The following is a 20405-nucleotide window of genomic DNA, read 5'->3' as shown; positions in this document are numbered from 1 at the left end:
TGATGAGTGATGAGTGATGAGTGATGAGTGATAGTTGATAGTTGATAAGTGATAGTTGATAAGTGATAGTTGATAGTTGATAGTTGATAAGTGATAAGTGATAAGTGATAGTTGATAGTTGATAAGTGATAGTTGATAGTTGATAGTTGATAGTTGATAGTTGATAAGTGATAGTTGATAGTTGATAGTTGATAAGTGATAGTTGATAGTTGATAGTTGATAGTTGATAGTTGATAAGTGATAGTTGATAGTTGATAGTTGATAAGTGATAAGTGATAAGTGATAGTTGATAGTTGATAAGTGATAGTTGATAGTTGATAAGTGATAGTTGATGGTTGATGAGTGATAGTTGATAGTTGATAGTTGATAGTTGATAAGTGATAGTTGATAGTTGATAGTTGATGAGTGATAGTTGATAGTTGATAGTTGATAGTTGATAAGTGATAAGTGATAGTTGATAGTTGATAAGTGATAGTTGATAAGTGATAAGTGATAGTTGATAGTTGATAAGTGATAGTTGATAGTTGATAGTTGATGGTTGATAGTTGATAGTTGATAGTTGATAAGTGATAAGTGATAGTTGATAGTTGATAAGTGATAGTTGATAGTTGATAAGTGATAGTTGATAGTTGATAAGTGATAGTTGATAGTTGATAGTTGATAGTTGATGGTTGATGGTTGATGAGTGATGAGTGATGAGTGATAGTTGATAGTTGATAAGTGATAAGTGATAAGTGATAAGTGATAGTTGATAGTTGATAAGTGATAGTTGATAGTTGATAAGTGATAGTTGATGGTTGATGAGTGATAGTTGATAGTTGATAGTTGATAGTTGATAAGTGATAGTTGATAGTTGATAGTTGATGAGTGATAGTTGATAGTTGATAGTTGATAGTTGATAAGTGATAAGTGATAGTTGATAGTTGATAAGTGATAGTTGATAGTTGATAAGTGATAGTTGATAGTTGATAGTTGATAGTTGATAGTTGATAAGTGATAGTTGATAGTTGATAGTTGATAAGTGATAAGTGATAAGTGATAGTTGATAGTTGATAAGTGATAGTTGATAGTTGATAAGTGATAGTTGATGGTTGATGAGTGATAGTTGATAGTTGATAGTTGATAGTTGATAAGTGATAGTTGATAGTTGATAGTTGATGAGTGATAGTTGATAGTTGATAGTTGATAGTTGATAAGTGATAAGTGATAGTTGATAGTTGATAAGTGATAGTTGATAAGTGATAAGTGATAGTTGATAGTTGATAAGTGATAGTTGATAGTTGATAGTTGATGGTTGATAGTTGATAGTTGATAGTTGATAAGTGATAAGTGATAGTTGATAGTTGATAAGTGATAGTTGATAGTTGATAAGTGATAGTTGATAGTTGATAAGTGATAGTTGATAGTTGATAGTTGATAGTTGATGGTTGATGGTTGATGAGTGATGAGTGATGAGTGATAGTTGATAGTTGATAAGTGATAAGTGATAAGTGATAAGTGATAGTTGATAGTTGATAAGTGATAGTTGATAAGTGATAAGTGATAGTTGATAGTTGATAAGTGATAGTTGATAGTTGATAAGTGATAGTTGATGGTTGATGAGTGATAGTTGATAGTTGATAGTTGATAGTTGATGGTTGATGGTTGATGAGTGATGAGTGATGAGTGATAGTTGATAGTTGATAAGTGATAAGTGATAAGTGATAAGTGATAGTTGATAGTTGATAAGTGATAGTTGATAAGTGATAAGTGATAGTTGATAGTTGATAAGTGATAGTTGATAGTTGATAGTTGATAAGTGATAAGTGATAAGTGATAGTTGATAAGTGATAGTTGATAGTTGATAAGTGATAAGTGATAGTTGATAAGTGATAAGTGATAGTTGATAGTTGATAGTTGATAAGTGATAGTTGATAGTTGATAGTTGATAGTTGATAAGTGATAAGTGATAGTTGATAAGTGATAAGTGATAGTTGATAGTTGATAAGTGATAGTTGATAGTTGATAGTTGATAGTTGATAAGTGATAAGTGATAGTTGATAGTTGATGAGTGATAGTTGATAGTTGATAGGTGATAGGTGATAGTTGATAAGTGATAGTTGATAGTTGATAGTTGATAGTTGATAAGTGATAGTTGATAGTTGATAGTTGATAAGTGATAGTTGATAGTTGATAGTTGATAGTTGATGAGTGATGAGTGATAGTTGATAGTTGATAGTTGATAGTTGATAGTTGATAGTTGATAGTTGATAGTTGATAGTTGATAGTTGATAGTTGATAGTTGATAAGTGATAAGTGATAGTTGATAAGTGATAGTTGATAGTTGATAAGTGATAGTTGATAGTTGATAGTTGATAGTTGATAGTTGATAAGTGATAAGTGATAGTTGATAGTTGATGAGTGATAGTTGATAGTTGATAGGTGATAGGTGATAGTTGATAAGTGATAGTTGATAGTTGATAGTTGATAGTTGATAGTTGATAAGTGATAGTTGATAGTTGATAGTTGATAGTTGATAAGTGATAGTTGATAGTTGATAGTTGATGGTTGATGGTTGATGAGTGATGAGTGATGAGTGATAGTTGATAGTTGATAAGTGATAAGTGATAAGTGATAAGTGATAGTTGATAGTTGATAAGTGATAGTTGATAAGTGATAAGTGATAGTTGATAGTTGATAAGTGATAGTTGATAGTTGATAGTTGATAAGTGATAAGTGATAAGTGATAGTTGATAAGTGATAGTTGATAGTTGATAAGTGATAAGTGATAGTTGATAAGTGATAAGTGATAGTTGATAGTTGATAGTTGATAAGTGATAGTTGATAGTTGATAGTTGATAGTTGATAAGTGATAAGTGATAGTTGATAAGTGATAAGTGATAGTTGATAGTTGATAAGTGATAGTTGATAGTTGATAGTTGATAGTTGATAAGTGATAAGTGATAGTTGATAGTTGATGAGTGATAGTTGATAGTTGATAGGTGATAGGTGATAGTTGATAAGTGATAGTTGATAGTTGATAGTTGATAGTTGATAAGTGATAGTTGATAGTTGATAGTTGATAAGTGATAGTTGATAGTTGATAGTTGATAGTTGATGAGTGATGAGTGATAGTTGATAGTTGATAGTTGATAGTTGATAGTTGATAGTTGATAGTTGATAGTTGATTAGTTGATAGTTGATAGTTGATAGTTGATAAGTGATAAGTGATAGTTGATAAGTGATAGTTGATAGTTGATAAGTGATAGTTGATAGTTGATAGTTGATAGTTGATAGTTGATAAGTGATAAGTGATAGTTGATAGTTGATGAGTGATAGTTGATAGTTGATAGGTGATAGGTGATAGTTGATAAGTGATAGTTGATAGTTGATAGTTGATAGTTGATAGTTGATAAGTGATAGTTGATAGTTGATAGTTGATAGTTGATAAGTGATAGTTGATAGTTGATAGTTGATGAGTGATGAGTGATGAGTGATGAGTGATAGTTGATAGTTGATAAGTGATAGTTGATAAGTGATAGTTGATAGTTGATAGTTGATAAGTGATAAGTGATAAGTGATAGTTGATAGTTGATAAGTGATAGTTGATAGTTGATAGTTGATAGTTGATAAGTGATAGTTGATAGTTGATAGTTGATAGTTGATAGTTGATAGTTGATAGTTGATAGTTGATAGTTGATAAGTGATAAGTGATAGTTGATAAGTGATAGTTGATAGTTGATAAGTGATAGTTGATAGTTGATAGTTGATAGTTGATAAGTGATAAGTGATAAGTGATAGTTGATAGTTGATGAGTGATAGTTGATAGGTGATAGGTGATAGTTGATAAGTGATAGTTGATAGTTGATAGTTGATAGTTGATAGTTGATAAGTGATAGTTGATAGTTGATAGTTGATAAGTGATAGTTGATAGTTGATAGTTGATAGTTGATAGTTGATGAGTGATGAGTGATAGTTGATAGTTGATAGTTGATAGTTGATAGTTGATAGTTGATTAGTTGATAGTTGATAGTTGATAGTTGATAAGTGATAGTTGATAAGTGATAGTTGATAGTTGATAAGTGATAGTTGATAGTTGATAGTTGATAAGTGATAGTTGATAGTTGATGAGTGATAGTTGATAGTTGATAGGTGATAGGTGATAGTTGATAAGTGATAGTTGATAGTTGATAGTTGATAGTTGATAGTTGATAGTTGATAGTTGATAAGTGATAGTTGATAGTTGATAGTTGATAAGTGATAGTTGATAGTTGATAGTTGATAGTTGATGAGTGATGAGTGATGAGTGATGAGTGATAGTTGATAGTTGATAAGTGATAGTTGATAAGTGATAGTTGATAGTTGATAGTTGATAAGTGATAAGTGATAAGTGATAGTTGATAGTTGATAAGTGATAGTTGATAGTTGATAGTTGATAGTTGATAGTTGATAAGTGATAGTTGATAGTTGATAGTTGATAGTTGATAGTTGATAGTTGATAAGTGATAGTTGATAGTTGATAGTTGATAAGTGATAGTTGATAGTTGATAGTTGATAGTTGATAGTTGATGAGTGATGAGTGATAGTTGATAGTTGATAGTTGATAGTTGATAGTTGATAGTTGATTAGTTGATAGTTGATAGTTGATAGTTGATAAGTGATAGTTGATAAGTGATAGTTGATAGTTGATAAGTGATAGTTGATAGTTGATAGTTGATAAGTGATAGTTGATAGTTGATGAGTGATAGTTGATAGTTGATAGGTGATAGGTGATAGTTGATAAGTGATAGTTGATAGTTGATAGTTGATAGTTGATAGTTGATAGTTGATAGTTGATAAGTGATAGTTGATAGTTGATAGTTGATAAGTGATAGTTGATAGTTGATAGTTGATAGTTGATGAGTGATGAGTGATGAGTGATGAGTGATAGTTGATAGTTGATAAGTGATAGTTGATAAGTGATAGTTGATAGTTGATAGTTGATAAGTGATAAGTGATAAGTGATAGTTGATAGTTGATAAGTGATAGTTGATAGTTGATAGTTGATAGTTGATAGTTGATAAGTGATAGTTGATAGTTGATAGTTGATAGTTGATAGTTGATAGTTGATAAGTGATAGTTGATAGTTGATAGTTGATAAGTGATAGTTGATAGTTGATAGTTGATAGTTGATAGTTGATGAGTGATGAGTGATAGTTGATAGTTGATAGTTGATAGTTGATAGTTGATAGTTGATTAGTTGATAGTTGATAGTTGATAGTTGATAAGTGATAGTTGATAAGTGATAGTTGATAGTTGATAAGTGATAGTTGATAGTTGATAGTTGATAAGTGATAGTTGATAGTTGATGAGTGATAGTTGATAGTTGATAGGTGATAGGTGATAGTTGATAAGTGATAGTTGATAGTTGATAGTTGATAGTTGATAGTTGATAGTTGATAGTTGATAAGTGATAGTTGATAGTTGATAGTTGATAAGTGATAGTTGATAGTTGATAGTTGATAGTTGATGAGTGATGAGTGATGAGTGATGAGTGATAGTTGATAGTTGATAAGTGATAGTTGATAAGTGATAGTTGATAGTTGATAGTTGATAAGTGATAAGTGATAAGTGATAGTTGATAGTTGATAAGTGATAGTTGATAGTTGATAGTTGATAGTTGATAGTTGATAAGTGATAGTTGATAGTTGATAGTTGATAAGTGATAAGTGATAAGTGATAGTTGATAGTTGATAAGTGATAGTTGATAGTTGATAAGTGATAGTTGATGGTTGATGAGTGATAGTTGATAGTTGATAGTTGATAGTTGATAAGTGATAGTTGATAGTTGATAGTTGATGAGTGATAGTTGATAGTTGATAGTTGATAGTTGATAAGTGATAAGTGATAGTTGATAGTTGATAAGTGATAGTTGATAAGTGATAAGTGATAGTTGATAGTTGATAGTTGATAGTTGATAAGTGATAGTTGATAGTTGATAGTTGATGAGTGATAGTTGATAGTTGATAGTTGATAGTTGATAAGTGATAAGTGATAGTTGATAGTTGATAAGTGATAGTTGATAAGTGATAAGTGATAGTTGATAGTTGATAAGTGATAGTTGATAGTTGATAAGTGATAGTTGATGGTTGATGAGTGATAGTTGATAGTTGATAGTTGATAGTTGATAAGTGATAGTTGATAGTTGATAGTTGATGAGTGATAGTTGATAGTTGATAGTTGATAGTTGATAAGTGATAAGTGATAGTTGATAGTTGATAAGTGATAGTTGATAAGTGATAAGTGATAGTTGATAGTTGATAGTTGATAAGTGATAAGTGATAAGTGATAGTTGATAGTTGATAAGTGATAGTTGATAGTTGATAGTTGATAGTTGATAGTTGATAAGTGATAGTTGATAGTTGATAGTTGATAAGTGATAAGTGATAGTTGATAGTTGATAAGTGATAGTTGATAAGTGATAAGTGATAGTTGATAGTTGATAGTTGATAAGTGATAAGTGATAAGTGATAGTTGATAGTTGATAAGTGATAGTTGATAGTTGATAGTTGATAGTTGATAGTTGATAAGTGATAGTTGATAGTTGATAGTTGATAAGTGATAAGTGATAAGTGATAGTTGATAGTTGATAAGTGATAGTTGATAGTTGATAAGTGATAGTTGATGGTTGATGAGTGATAGTTGATAGTTGATAGTTGATAGTTGATAAGTGATAGTTGATAGTTGATAGTTGATGAGTGATAGTTGATAGTTGATAGTTGATAGTTGATAAGTGATAAGTGATAGTTGATAGTTGATAAGTGATAGTTGATAGTTGATAAGTGATAGTTGATAGTTGATAAGTGATAGTTGATAGTTGATAGTTGATAAGTGATAAGTGATAGTTGATAGTTGATAAGTGATAGTTGATAAGTGATAAGTGATAGTTGATAGTTGATAGTTGATAAGTGATAAGTGATAAGTGATAGTTGATAGTTGATAAGTGATAGTTGATAGTTGATAGTTGATAGTTGATAGTTGATAATTGATAGTTGATAGTTGATAGTTGATAAGTGATAAGTGATAAGTGATAGTTGATAGTTGATAAGTGATAGTTGATAGTTGATAAGTGATAGTTGATGGTTGATGAGTGATAGTTGATAGTTGATAGTTGATAGTTGATAAGTGATAGTTGATAGTTGATAGTTGATGAGTGATAGTTGATAGTTGATAGTTGATAGTTGATAAGTGATAAGTGATAGTTGATAGTTGATAAGTGATAGTTGATAAGTGATAAGTGATAGTTGATAGTTGATAAGTGATAGTTGATAGTTGATAGTTGATGGTTGATAGTTGATAGTTGATAGTTGATAAGTGATAAGTGATAGTTGATAGTTGATAAGTGATAGTTGATAGTTGATAAGTGATAGTTGATAGTTGATAAGTGATAGTTGATAGTTGATAGTTGATAGTTGATGGTTGATGGTTGATGAGTGATGAGTGATGAGTGATGAGTGATAGTTGATAGTTGATAAGTGATAAGTGATAAGTGATAAGTGATAGTTGATAGTTGATAAGTGATAGTTGATAAGTGATAAGTGATAGTTGATAGTTGATAAGTGATAGTTGATAGTTGATAGTTGATAGTTGATAAGTGATAAGTGATAAGTGATAGTTGATAAGTGATAGTTGATAGTTGATAAGTGATAAGTGATAGTTGATAAGTGATAAGTGATAGTTGATAGTTGATAGTTGATAAGTGATAGTTGATAGTTGATAGTTGATAGTTGATAGTTGATAAGTGATAAGTGATAAGTGATAGTTGATAAGTGATAAGTGATAGTTGATAAGTGATAGTTGATAGTTGATAGTTGATAGTTGATAAGTGATAAGTGATAGTTGATAGTTGATGAGTGATAGTTGATAGTTGATAGGTGATAGGTGATAGTTGATAAGTGATAGTTGATAGTTGATAGTTGATAGTTGATAAGTGATAGTTGATAGTTGATAGTTGATAGTTGATAAGTGATAGTTGATAGTTGATAGTTGATAGTTGATGAGTGATAGTTGATAGTTGATAGTTGATAGTTGATAGTTGATAGTTGATAGTTGATGAGTGATGAGTGATAGTTGATAGTTGATAGTTGATAGTTGATAGTTGATTAGTTGATAGTTGATAGTTGATAGTTGATAAGTGATAAGTGATAGTTGATAAGTGATAGTTTATAAGTGATAGTTGATAGTTGATAGTTGATAAGTGATAAGTGATAGTTGATAGTTGATGAGTGATAGTTGATAGTTGATAGGTGATAGGTGATAGTTGATAAGTGATAGTTGATAGTTGATAGTTGATAGTTGATAAGTGATAGTTGATAGTTGATAGTTGATAGTTGATAAGTGATAGTTGATAGTTGATAGTTGATAGTTGATAGTTGATGAGTGATGAGTGATGAGTGATAGTTGATAGTTGATAAGTGATAGTTGATAAGTGATAGTTGATAGTTGATAGTTGATAAGTGATAAGTGATAAGTGATAGTTGATAGTTGATAAGTGATAGTTGATAGTTGATAGTTGATAGTTGATAAGTGATAGTTGATAGTTGATAGTTGATAGTTGATAAGTGATAAGTGATAGTTGATAGTTGATAGTTGATAAGTGATAGTTGATAGTTGATAAGTGATAGTTGATAGTTGATGGTTGATGAGTGATAGTTGATAGTTGATAGTTGATAGTTGATAGTTGATAGTTGATGAGTGATAGTTGATAGTTGATAGTTGATAAGTGATAAGTGATAGTTGATAGTTGATAAGTGATAGTTGATAAGTGATAAGTGATAGTTGATAGTTGATAAGTGATAGTTGATAGTTGATAGTTGATGGTTGATAGTTGATAGTTGATAAGTGATAAGTGATAGTTGATAGTTGATAAGTGATAGTTGATAGTTGATAAGTGATAGTTGATAGTTGATAAGTGATAGTTGATAGTTGATAGTTGATAGTTGATGGTTGATGGTTGATGAGTGATGAGTGATGAGTGATAGTTGATAGTTGATAGTTGATAAGTGATAAGTGATAAGTGATAGTTGATAGTTGATAAGTGATAGTTGATAAGTGATAAGTGATAGTTGATAGTTGATAAGTGATAGTTGATAGTTGATAGTTGATAGTTGATGGTTGATGGTTGATGAGTGATGAGTGATGAGTGATAGTTGATAGTTGATAGTTGATAAGTGATAAGTGATAAGTGATAGTTGATAGTTGATAAGTGATAGTTGATAGTTGATAGTTGATAAGTGATAGTTGATAGTTGATAGTTGATAGTTGATAAGTGATAAGTGATAGTTGATAGTTGATAGTTGATAAGTGATAGTTGATAGTTGATAAGTGATAGTTGATAGTTGATGGTTGATGAGTGATAGTTGATAGTTGATAGTTGATAGTTGATAGTTGATGAGTGATAGTTGATAGTTGATAGTTGATAAGTGATAAGTGATAGTTGATAGTTGATAAGTGATAGTTGATAAGTGATAAGTGATAGTTGATAGTTGATAAGTGATAGTTGATAGTTGATAGTTGATGGTTGATAGTTGATAGTTGATAAGTGATAAGTGATAGTTGATAGTTGATAAGTGATAGTTGATAGTTGATAAGTGATAGTTGATAGTTGATAAGTGATAGTTGATAGTTGATAGTTGATAGTTGATGGTTGATGGTTGATGAGTGATGAGTGATGAGTGATAGTTGATAGTTGATAGTTGATAAGTGATAAGTGATAAGTGATAAGTGATAGTTGATAGTTGATAAGTGATAGTTGATAAGTGATAAGTGATAGTTGATAGTTGATAAGTGATAGTTGATAGTTGATAGTTGATAAGTGATAAGTGATAAGTGATAGTTGATAAGTGATAGTTGATAGTTGATAAGTGATAAGTGATAAGTGATAGTTGATAGTTGATAGTTGATAAGTGATAGTTGATAAGTGATAAGTGATAAGTGATAGTTGATAAGTGATAAGTGATAGTTGATAGTTGATAAGTGATAAGTGATAGTTGATAAGTGATAGGTGATAGTTGATAAGTGATAGTTGATAGTTGATAAGTGATAGTTGATAGTTGATAAGTGATAGTTGATAGTTGATAGTTGATAGTTGATAAGTGATAAGTGATAGTTGATAAGTGATAAGTGATAGTTGATAAGTGATAGTTGATAAGTGATAAGTGATAGTTGATAGTTGATAAGTGATAGGTGATAGTTGATAAGTGATAGTTGATAGTTGATAAGTGATAGTTGATAGTTGATAAGTGATAGTTGATAGTTGATAAGTGATAGTTGATAGTTGATAAGTGATAGTTGATAGTTGATAAGTGATAAGTGATAGTTGATAGTTGATAAGTGATAAGTGATGAGTGATGAGTGATAAGTGATAGTTGATAGTTGATAGTTGATAAGTGATAGTTGATAGTTGATAAGTGATAGTTGATAGTTGATAAGTGATAAGTGATAAGTGATAGTTGATAGTTGATAAGTGATAGTTGATAGTTGATAGTTGATGAGTGATAAGTGATAGTTGATAGTTGATAAGTGATAGTTGATAGTTGATAAGTGATAGTTGATAGTTGATAAGTGATAAGTGATAGTTGATAGTTGATAAGTGATAAGTGATGAGTGATGAGTGATAAGTGATAGTTGATAGTTGATAGTTGATAAGTGATAGTTGATAGTTGATAAGTGATAGTTGATAGTTGATAAGTGATAAGTGATAAGTGATAGTTGATAGTTGATAAGTGATAGTTGATAGTTGATAGTTGATGAGTGATAAGTGATAGTTGATAGTTGATAAGTGATAAGTGATAGTTGATAGTTGATAGTTGATAAGTGATAGTTGATAGTTGATAGTTGATAAGTGATAGTTGATAGTTGATAGTTGATAGTTGATAAGTGATAGTTGATAGTTGATAGTTGATAAGTGATAAGTGATAGTTGATAGTTGATAAGTGATAGTTGATAAGTGATAGTTGATAGTTGATAAGTGATAGTTGATAGTTGATAGTTGATAAGTGATAGTTGATAAGTGATAAGTGATAGTTGATAAGTGATAGTTGATAGTTGATAGTTGATAAGTGATAGTTGATAAGTGATAAGTGATAGTTGATAGTTGATAGTTGATAGTTGATAGTTGATAGTTGATAAGTGATAAGTGATAGTTGATAGTTGATAGTTGATAGTTGATAGTTGATAAGTGATAGTTGATAGTTGATAGTTGATAAGTGATAAGTGATGAGTGATGAGTGATAAGTGATAGTTGATAGTTGATAGTTGATAAGTGATAGTTGATAGTTGATAAGTGATAGTTGATAGTTGATAAGTGATAAGTGATAAGTGATAGTTGATAGTTGATAAGTGATAGTTGATAGTTGATGAGTGATAAGTGATAGTTGATAGTTGATAAGTGATAAGTGATAGTTGATAGTTGATAAGTGATAGTTGATAGTTGATAAGTGATAGTTGATAGTTGATAGTTGATAAGTGATAGTTGATAAGTGATAAGTGATAGTTGATAAGTGATAGTTGATAGTTGATAGTTGATAAGTGATAGTTGATAAGTGATAAGTGATAGTTGATAGTTGATAGTTGATAGTTGATAAGTGATAGTTGATAGTTGATAGTTGATAGTTGATAGTTGATAGTTGATAGTTGATAAGTGATAGTTGATAGTTGATAGTTGATAAGTGATAAGTGATGAGTGATGAGTGATAAGTGATAGTTGATAGTTGATAAGTGATAGTTGATAGTTGATAAGTGATAGTTGATAGTTGATAAGTGATAAGTGATAGTTGATAGTTGATAAGTGATAGTTGATAGTTGATGAGTGATAAGTGATAGTTGATAGTTGATAAGTGATAAGTGATAGTTGATAGTTGATAAGTGATAGTTGATAGTTGATAGTTGATAAGTGATAGTTGATAGTTGATAGTTGATAGTTGATAGTTGATAAGTGATAGTTGATAGTTGATAGTTGATAAGTGATAAGTGATAGTTGATAGTTGATAAGTGATAGTTGATAAGTGATAGTTGATAGTTGATAAGTGATAGTTGATAGTTGATAAGTGATAGTTGATAAGTGATAAGTGATAGTTGATAGTTGATAAGTGATAGTTGATAGTTGATAGTTGATAGTTGATAAGTGATAGTTGATAAGTGATAAGTGATAGTTGATAGTTGATAAGTGATAGTTGATAGTTGATAGTTGATAAGTGATAAGTGATAGTTGATAGTTGATAGTTGATAGTTGATAGTTGATAGTTGATAAGTGATAAGTGATAAGTGATAGTTGATAGTTGATAAGTGATAGTTGATAAGTGATAAGTGATGAGTGATGAGTGATAAGTGATAGTTGATAGTTGATAGTTGATAAGTGATAGTTGATAGTTGATAAGTGATAGTTGATAGTTGATAAGTGATAGTTGATAGTTGATAAGTGATAAGTGATAAGTGATAGTTGATAGTTGATAAGTGATAGTTGATAGTTGATAGTTGATGAGTGATAAGTGATAGTTGATAGTTGATAAGTGATAAGTGATAGTTGATAGTTGATAGTTGATAGTTGATAAGTGATAGTTGATAGTTGATAGTTGATAGTTGATAAGTGATAGTTGATAGTTGATAGTTGATAAGTGATAAGTGATAGTTGATAAGTGATAGTTGATAAGTGATAGTTGATAGTTGATAAGTGATAGTTGATAGTTGATAAGTGATAGTTGATAAGTGATAAGTGATAGTTGATAGTTGATAAGTGATAGTTGATAGTTGATAGTTGATAGTTGATAAGTGATAGTTGATAAGTGATAAGTGATAGTTGATAGTTGATAAGTGATAGTTGATAGTTGATAGTTGATAAGTGATAAGTGATAGTTGATAGTTGATAGTTGATAGTTGATAGTTGATAGTTGATAGTTGATAGTTGATAGTTGATAAGTGATAAGTGATAAGTGATAGTTGATAGTTGATAAGTGATAGTTGATAGTTGATAGTTGATAGTTGATAAGTGATAGTTGATAAGTGATAGTTGATAGTTGATAAGTGATAGTTGATAGTTGATAGTAATACTGCAAATAGCAAATCACTTTTATGGCTATTCTTATTTTATCATTTGTCATCACTTCTGTGCTAGGACTAGGTCTACACATCCACATGTTGTAATCAGTTCTAATCAACAGTTGAACTTTGTCTTATTTCTTCTTAAGAACATCACTAACAGCAGCCTATGTCTGAACCTTAATTGTAATTTTAAACAGTTTTGTTTATCTTACCTCTCGGCTTGTCAGTGAAAGTACCAGAACTGTGGTACCAGAGCCCTACTCTCCCTATCAGACATTCTCTGGTGGTACTGAAGAGGAATCAGATATATGCTCAGGTGTTGCTTTTCATTTAGTTTCAGGTTCGTGGGAGCAGCTCGCTTTGCAGGTGCGACTGTTTCCGAACGTCACAAAGCAATTAATCTCACTTTCTTCCCAACAGTAACACAACCTGCCCATTAAACAAACACAAACCACCTTTGGCACTACTTTTCTCAGAAAGTTGATATCCAACTTACTAGCTACATCAATAAGGTGAATACCCCAATAATCTACCACACACACAGAATACATACATTAATAAAAGATAGCTGCTAGATACATGTATTTCTGAAAGAAGATGAATCACACAATTCTCACATAAATCTTTAATGATATAGACAACGTTTTTTTGTGTAAGAAAGAACAAACTGATGTCAAATTGCACAACAAGTCTTACATTTGAATGACTCTAGTAGACAATTAGTTAGGTAATAGTTTTCATAGGAAACTTGTTTCCAATACTTGTGTGCAGGAGTAACATATGATCATATTATGGTTGTTTCAGTTTGCAGTAAGAAAAACACTGGCCAGCCTCCCTTAAAATAGATTGTATGGGAGAAATCTACTCTTACATTAAATGATAATATGTCATTCTTATCTATACGCTAGATGAATCAGTGTGGAGAAACATTGAGTAAACACGGTACCACTCTCCCCCAGTACAGCTGCAGTGTGCTGCCGTTACGGCTGCCAAGAGGTGAACGAGGGGCCGGCCTCTGGAGCCGCCCCAAGCTGCATGTTCCTGATATGGTGACACCGGCTGGAGCCCAGAGGAAACCACTGGGAACAGCGGGCATAGGAAAGTTAGACTTTCACTTTCTGTTTCTCTAACTGCCATTTGTTGGCTGTGCCTTTTCCCTGACCCCCTTGGGGAGGTCAAGGGTCAAAGGATCCAACTGAGAAGTCACCACTATGTCTTCCCACATTATAATAGTCAATGATCAAATCCAATAATTTGTGTAAAGGACAGTTTCCTGTGTTCAGATCAAGTAGCAGAATGCATAAGGGGAGCCCTGCTCCCTTGTGACCGGTTTACCCCAGGGTCAAAGGTTAACGTTAAGGGTAAGAAAGAACAAACTAATGTCAATTTGCACCACAATTCTTATATTTGAATGACTATAGAAGATATTTATCTATATTATAAGCATGTGCATTTATTCTAAAGTAATATTGTGTTCATTGTTGTTTTTCAATTGATGATATACTGTATATATATATATATATATATATATATTGATATATACTGTATATATATATCAATATTGATATATACTGTATATATATCAATATTGATATATACTGTATAGACAGTCCGGACAGTTTCAGGGCTGTCGCAGCCAGAGAGCAAGAGATCCGCCTTTCCAACAAAACAAAGTTACTTGTGAATACATCTTAAAGCTGCCATGACGTGCCACCGGGTGTGGTGTGATTAGCCATTACAAGCCGTTTTGGAAATCTGCCCCTTATGACATCATAAGGGGCAGAAAGTGGGCGTGTCCACCTAGATGTGTGCTGGATAGATCAGTCCACCAGCCTACCCAGTGGACTGTAGCAAACGTTGCTCATCTATCCGTCACACATCTAGGTGGACACGCACACCTGTGATGTCTTAGGCTGGCTTTACATGACAACGCTCCTGGGTGAAACCGACAACATATTTTATCAGTTGTGCCTTTCGTTTAGACGGTGACGGCGTTTTCGGGGCTTAAAAACAGAAAAAAATGAACCCACCCTCCAGAGTGGAGATCTTGAAAACGCTCCACCGTTGCGTTTCCGTCTTAAGGGTTAAAAGGGCAAAGTGTGCTCTGAGCTGCTCCCGCTGGCTCTCGTCGCGTATGCGTTGACGTCACATCCATCAAATTTCACACACTTTTGCGTCACCGTGTGCACGCAGATTTCCACCCAAAGACGCTCATCTAAACCTCGAATGAAAAGTGGGAATGCAACGCCACTTTTGCGGTTTGTGTTCAGATCGTTGTTGTGTAAAGCCAGCCTTAAGGGGCTGATTTCCAAAACAGCTTGTAACGGCTAATCACACCACACCTGGTGGCATGTCATGGCACCTTCAATCAAATCAACCTTTTCTGAGTCTAAGTAGGTTTGATTATTTCCCTTCATTAAGTTTTAATGCCGAGTGCAGTGGAGATATTATGCTTGGGCTCTTTTACATAGTTACTCTCAGAAGAAAGTGCTTCAAACGAGATGATACATTCATTTTCTATAGGAGACTTGTTGCCAATACATATGTTACAGGAGTAACATATTATCATAGTATGGTTGTTTCATGGGGAAGTCTGCAGTAAGAAAACATTGGCCAGCCTCCCTTCAAATAGATTGTATGGGAGAAATGTACTCTTAAATTTAATGATAATATGTAATTATCTATACGCTATATTAATCTAATTAGTGTGGAGAAACACGGCACCCTCCCCAGTTGTGCTGCTAGTGTAAAACCTAAAATAAAGCACAATACCTTCATTATTAAAAATCTCCAAAAAACATTATTTACAATCCACCCACTGCAATTAGAAAGGCAATGTATGTAGGGTTGAATATTAAATGAGATGATCATAATGAGCACTCACACTAATACTGCAAATAGCAATTTACTAGGTCTACACATCCACATGTTGTAATCAAGCAGATAACAGTTGAACTTTGATGTCTGATTTCTTCTTAGGAACATCACTAACAGCAGCCCTGAACCTTAATTGTTGGCCTATTTATTTTAAACTGTTTTGTTAATCTTACCTCTCGGCTTGTCAGTGAAAGTACCAGAACTGCGTGGTACCAGAGCCCTACTCTCCCTATCAGACATTCTCTATTGCACAACGTTGTTGGGCCTACTTACCGTCTGATGCAGTGCTTCTAATTAAACATAGGATATGTGATTTAGTCTCCTTTATTAAGAAAACGTATTAGGCAGAGCAATACTAGTGACATTGAACAGTTTGGACAGAGACTCACCACAGTTGACCCTGATTACCCATTTTCCTTTCAAAAAAGAAATTAGCCATAAAAACAGAAATAACAAAGGGTTGAATATTAAAATGAGATTATCATAATGAGCACTCACATTAATACTTATAGCGAATCACGTTTTAGGCTATTGCTATTTTATCTTTGTCATGCTGTGCTAGGACTTGGTCTACACACCAACGTGTTGTAATCAAGCAGATAACAGTTGAACTTTGTCTGCTTAAGAACATCACTAACAGCAGCCTTTGTCTGAAATTAAATTGCAGGCATATTTATTTAAAACAGTTTTCTTTATCTTACCTCTGGGCTGGTCAGTGTAACGTACCTGGGGCCGTATTCACAAAGCTTTTTATCTTACCGCTAGGAGTGCTCCTAACTCGCGCTAAAACATTTTACGTAGGAGTTTTTTCTTAAAAGTTATTCACAAAGCCGCTGAGACCTACTCATACTAAAGGTGTGTTCACACCGCACTTCGCCCCGCGACACGTTTCAATGTTAAGTGAACGTGGAGACGCGAATCGGGCGAATTTTTTTTTCGCCGATACGCGCGACAAGATTTGATTGACAGCGCGAAATTTTTCCACGTGAACGGCGAGCGCGTTCACGTGGATTCGCCCCGCGAATAAAGTTAAAATATTTCAACTTCTTCGCGGCATTCGCGTTGAAACAGCCAATCAGCGTTCACTCCCTGTGGGTAACGTGGGTGAAGTAACGTAAAACAGCCAATCAGCGTTCACTCCCTGGGTGACGTCACGTAACAGCCAATCAGTTCACTCCCTGGGTGAAGTAACGTAAAACAGCCAATCACCGTTCAACCGTTCAGTGAACCGCAGCTTGGAGGAGAAAGTGATTGTTGCCGTTTGCGACTCCCGCTCTATATCTACATATAATATATAAATATCTATATCATATAATATATACGATATATATAATATCACGGCACAAAGCGGTGTGCGCCTCCGGATTATATTATTAACCCATAAACGACGGGCTCTCCCTCTTCCACAACAGGTACAGACACACATCTCGGCCATGGTTGATGAGAATGAATTGGCATGAATGACCGTTGTCAGGCAAAAAAAAAATTCGCCCTGCGAATAATTCGCCCCGCGAATGCACACATAAATGCACAGCGACAGATTATGATTTGTCGCGCGGCAACATTCGCCTATTCGCGCGAATAGGCGAAATGGGACAAAGTGCGGTGTGAACACACAGTAAGGATAAATCACTAAGAGTGAACTAAGAGTAACGCCCCCTAACGCCCCCTTACGTCGATTCTCGTGCACGAGTTTTGAAGCGGTCAGTACGGTGATTGGCTGTTGAGTGCCGGCGGTCTCCGTGAAACTCATTCGCAACTTCCCACAAACGAGCCCACTAAATCAACGAAAAGTAAGGAAATAGCCTAGGCTACAAATTAAGTCCTATCAAATAGTTATGGACAGTGCAGTTAGCAGAATACACGCACGATGACAAGTTTGTGCAGACCACGATAATGACGTTGTATACACGTTAAAAAGAGAGCCAAAGCAAACAATAAAAATACGTAAATTGCATTATATCAAGGAAGTAATTAAAAGCACCATGCAAACTATTATCCAATGAGCATATTTCCAGCACTAAAAGTTTGGGCGTAGCCAGAGATTGTAATTAAGGTGCGCCTGTGAGAGTTTGGGTGGCCTCAAGTTCAGTGATTTACCGGAACGCTATTAGAATAACTGCTGCAAGTGTCCAGTGGAAGCCAGGGTCCGGAGCGATCGATACGACCATCCTGAAAGCAGCCCTGGCTCTCCACTAAATCACTCCACGCTGTACATGGGGGAATGAAATGTATGGATATAATCGCAAAATCCAATAGGGGGGTTTCCTTCACAGCCACGCTTCTGTGGTAGCGAATGCGTGGACCTAGACCGGTCACTACGCAGTCCTAGTGCAACGCGCACCGCGCACCGCTCACCGCGCTCTCTGTCACATTTTGCTTTAAATCGAAAGAAATCGTTGTAATGAATTAATTCTGAAAATATTTAGGTGTGCCAGGACCACGCTTGGGTGTCCCAGGCACACCCGTGGCTACGTCACTAAACACTTTAAATATCAGCCCATACCACCGTTCAAGTCCTCCTATCATGATGAATGAAGGAGAAGACAACGTGAAACGCAAGCGAAAGCCCAACTGGTCCGACTCACGACTCCTTACTGAGAAGATTATAAACTCAATACAATAAATTATCTTACAATAAATGATTAGATAGTAATCATAAGTAAGAGTAGTTATAGGCCTATTATTTTTACTTCAAACCATTTATTTTTATTTGAAATAAATAATGATGATTAAAGTGTTGTATTACTGTTAATACATGAGACAAATAATGATGGGTTAAGTGATTTATTTATATTTATATATTAAATAATTAAGGATGATTAAAGGTACATTTGTAACATTGCCCCCGTGTGTTTTAACAACTGATGGTTGCGATATTCCTAAATCGTCGTCATTGCAAAGTTGCATTTTCCCCGTTGCTAAATACTGGAGTGTTATTCACTAATTCCACAACAAGTTTGATACCCTCACGATTTTGCCTATATCGCCTTATCAATTCACAGTCTTCCATTGTCTCCAAAACATTTAGTCTCGCAGCCATTTTCCGATTCTTTGTGAATAGGTCTTACTGAGTTAGGAGTCCTTTCGAGGACTTTTAAGGCCTTTTTTAGGCCTAAAATACTTTGTGAATTGCTCTTAGTGAAAAAAGTTCCTAAATTTAAGACTGACACGCCCATTATTTTTAGGAGTTACTCCTAAATTCGCCACTTATGACCTACTTTTAGCCCTAAGATTCTTTGTGAATACGGCCCCAGATCTGCGTGGTACTGAAGAGGAATCAAATATGTGTGAAGAGCTCAGGCGTTGCTTTTGTTTCGTTTCAGGGTCGTGATAAAAGTAAGTGCCCTGCCCATAAAAAACACCAATCACCTTTGGCACTCCTTTTCTCAGAAATAGACTCAGAAATATAAACTTATAAATAATAATTTATAACCAACTTACTATAGTGCTACACCAATAAGATTAATAGCCTAATACTCTATCACACACACAGAATACATACATCAATACTAGAATGCTACTAGATCAGACCTTCCCAAAGTCTGGGTTACTTAAAATAAAGTGCATAACACTAGAGAGTAAAGTGCATAACACTAGAGAGTAAAGTGCATAACACTAAAGAGTAAAGTGCATAACACTAAAGAGTAAAGTGCATAACACTAGAGAGTAAAGTGCATAACACTAAAGAGTGAAGTGCATAACACTAGAGAGTAAAGTGCATAACACTAGAGAGTAAAGTGCATAACACTAGAGAGTAAAGTGCATAACACTAGAGAGTAAAGTGCATAACACTAAAGAGTAAAGTGCATAACACTAGAGAGTAAAGTGCATAACACTAAAGAGTGAAGTGCATAACACTAGAGAGTAAAGTGCATAACACTAGAGAGTAAAGTGCATAACACTAGAGAGTAAAGTGCATAACACTAAAGAGTAAAGTGCATAACACTAGAGAGTAAAGTGCATAACACTAAAGAGTAAAGTGCATAACACTAGAGAGTAAAGTGCATAACACTAAAGAGTGAAGTGCATAACACTAGAGAGTAAAGTGCATAACACTAGAGAGTAAAGTGCATAACACTAGAGAGTAAAGTGCATAACACTAAAGAGTAAAGTGCATAACACTAAAGAGTAAAGTGCATAACAATGCTCTGTGAATTAATTTTCCTCATTAAATAGAAGAGCGCTCTGTTCTGCTACGTTGTCTTTCCAGCGCAGCCTCTGTGTGCGGCACTGAGCTCCACTTTATATTAATAACTACATTCAACCACAGAAACCTCAGTCATTCATTCATCTAGAAGTGTTAGATAAAATGTTATATCACACTCTTATTGTTATGATAAGAGTGATTATTGCTGGGTTCCTGTTCTGTGTATTGACCTCCCCGCTCCAGCTTACCTCGTGAGTGTACAGCTTACTGCTCAGGGGCCGTATTCACAAAGAATCTTAGGGCTAAAAGTAGGTCATAAGTG

Source organism: Micromesistius poutassou (assembly GCF_964030765.1).
Source record: "Micromesistius poutassou genome assembly, chromosome: 6".
Taxonomy (NCBI): domain Eukaryota; kingdom Metazoa; phylum Chordata; class Actinopteri; order Gadiformes; family Gadidae; genus Micromesistius; species Micromesistius poutassou.
This window is presented reverse-complemented; position numbering follows the sequence as displayed.